General features: G+C 39.5%; 1 pseudogene; it reads left to right on the top strand.

The window, feature by feature from the left end:
- The first annotated feature begins 217 nt into the window (after positions 1 to 217).
- Positions 218 to 1,102, top strand: LOC101687640 (annotated as a pseudogene).
- The last annotated feature ends 1,821 nt before the right edge of the window (positions 1,103 to 2,923 follow it).

Raw genomic sequence — 2,923 nt, 5'->3', positions numbered from 1 at the left:
TTCTGGAAATCATATAATGATTAAATTTGAAAGCCTGGAAGGTGAAAAATATTCTGAAAAAATCACCAGGGTAAATTCAAAGGCAGTTAAAAAAAAAAAACACAAAACAGCAGTAAACCAATCAGCACAGGTCGGTGAGGTGGCAATGGTGGAAGCGGCAGGTGGGTGCGGCATGGGAGGGGCGTGGGGGGGCTGGGTAGGCTCTGCTGAGATCCTGCTCAAGGTGAACAACCTGAACAACTGCATCATCGAGGGATGCTCAAGATCAAGGTGGAGAACATCGCTGCTGATAACAAATCAGAAGTAGTAGAAGTAACATTTGTAGATTTTGATGTTGTACTCTAACATATTTCAAACTCTAATGGAGACAAAACAAAAGTGATGGTCAGTCTTTCCTTGAAATTCAACAAGGAACATCAGGCACATGATGCGGATGAGTTATAGCAGATAGTATATGGAAATTTCTTGGTAAATCCCAAATCAGGACACAATGTCTCTGCTATATGACCTTGAAAATCCACCAACATCCAAGGATTCCATTGTGCATCAAGGCTGGTGTGTTGAAACGAAATTGTTTTGCTTGAAAGACTTCCAATTCCAAGCAGAGGGCAGTTACCCATTGGAGGGATGATGAGACCATGTATGTTGAGTCTAAAAGGACCAAGTCACGGTCATCTTCAGCACAGTGTTTAAGGATGACAATGATGCAGTCATTGGAAAAGTGTTCATGCAAGAGTTCAAAGAAGGACGCAGAACCAGGTACGCAGCCCTACGTGTCCTGTTTAGCCACAGGGAAGCTCCTCTGGAGTTGAAAGACATGGGTGCTGCCATGACACCCAAGACATGGGTGACAGCAATGGCTATACACCTCCCTGCCATTTCCTTGAGGCATACCAACTCCAGTGCTTGAGACAACACCATCCACCTGATCCACTCGTTCTGGAACAATCCACACTAACACATCAAGTGCCCTAAGGCTGATATTCACACACATGTGTGGGCAAAAACAGCCAACTTCCTCAAGGTGCTGAACCATGCATGCCCAGTTGTTAAGAAAAAAGAAAGGAAAACAGTCAAGGGGAAGAAGGTTTCATCCCACTAACTCTGGGGAAGAGGAAGAGGAGATGGCTGGCAGCTGAAGGCTGGAATTCTTACTACTGGGTAATAGTAGCTTTAAATATTGCACTTCTTCAGGTTCTTAAGGGATTCTCCATTTTGATTCCATTTTTTACACCTTTGGAAAATAATCTACAGAAACGAGCTGTGCTTGCAAGGAAGGACTTCATAGTTCTCTAGAATTAAAAAAAGAAAAAAAAATGGTGCACCTGGGTGGCTTAGTCAATTAAGCCTTGGACTTTTGATTTTTGGCTTGGGTGGTGATCCCAGGGTTGTGCAATCAAGCCCCACACTGGACTCTGTGCTGGGCATGGAGCCTGCTTAAGATTCTCTTTCCCTCTCCCCCTCCCCCATCTCACCCACCCTCCCCACAAAATAACAACAACAAAAATACTTTTGAGCATCAAAAGGCCCCATCAAGAAGTAAAACAAAACAAAATAAACCAAAAAACAGCCCATGGATTGGGAGAGAATATTTGCAAATCATATACTTCATAAGAGTTTAGTATGTTTAGTATCCAGACTATATAAAGGATGCTTGCAACTTGACAATAAAAAGACAAATAACCCAATTTAAAAATAAGCAAAAGTTTGCACAGACACTTCTCGAAGGAAATAAAGATAGCCAATAATACCCTGAAACGTTGCTCAGTGTATTAGTCATTAGGAAAATGCAAATGAAAAACACAGTGAGTTAACACTTTATACCCACATGGATGATTGGAATTGCTGACTATAACAAGTTTTGACGAAGGTGTGGAGAAACCAGAATCCTCACACGTTGCTGGTGGGCTTGTAAAATGGTGAAGCTATTTGGAAAATAGCTTGACAGTTCTTCAAAAAGTTAAGGAGTTACCATATGCCCTAGCAATTTTACTACCCAAGAAAGTTGTAAACATATGCCCACACACAAAAACTTGTGCATAAATTTTCATAGCAGCATAATTTATAGTAGCCAAACAGTGGAAACAAACATAATGTCCATCAAGTGGTGAGGGGATACACAAAGGTGGTATATCCATACAATGGAATATTATTTAGCTATAAAGAGAAATAAAGTACTGATAACGTACTACAATGTGGATGAACCTTGAAAACATCCTAACTGACAGAAGCCAGTCACAAAAGCTACATATTTCATGACTCCGTTTACGTTAAATTGTGAAGAATAGACACAGGGACAGAAAGTAGATTAGTGGTTGCCAAGGCCTGGAGGTAAAAGGGAGTGGAGAGATTATTAGCAGATATGGGTCTTTTTGGGGGGATGAAAATATTCTAAAAATTGATAGTGGCAATAATTACACAATTCTTAATATACTTTAAAACACTGAATTTGTACACTTTAAAAGATTAGATTATTTTGGTATGTGAATCTAACTTCAATATTTCAATAAAAATGTATCATGCTTTTATATTTACCCACGTAGTTACCTTTACTGATACTCTTCATTTCTTTGTATGAATTCAAATTATTGTCTACTGTCCTTTCTTTTCGGTCTTAGTGACTCCCTTTAAGAGTTTTTTGGAGGATAAGACTGCTAAGTAACAAATTCTCTCAGTTTTGGTTTATCTGGAAATGTCTTTATTTCTCCTTAGTTTTTTAAATGGGAGTTTGGGTCAACAGTCTTTTTCTTTCAGCACTTTGAATATGTCATCCGTGGCCTTCTGGCTTCCCTGGCCTCTGATGAGAAGTCAGCTATAAACGTATTGTGGATTTCTTGTATGTGATGAGTTAATTTCTCTTGTTGCTGTCATATTTTCTTTGATTTGGCTTTTAACAGTTGACTACAGTGTATCTATGTGTGGA

The sequence above is a fragment of the Mustela putorius genome, unplaced genomic scaffold (assembly GCF_011764305.1).
Source record: "Mustela putorius furo isolate JIRA1106 unplaced genomic scaffold, ASM1176430v1.1 tig00003863_pilon_pilon_pilon, whole genome shotgun sequence".
NCBI classification, from domain to species: domain Eukaryota; kingdom Metazoa; phylum Chordata; class Mammalia; order Carnivora; family Mustelidae; genus Mustela; species Mustela putorius.
This window is presented reverse-complemented; position numbering and strand designations above follow the sequence as displayed.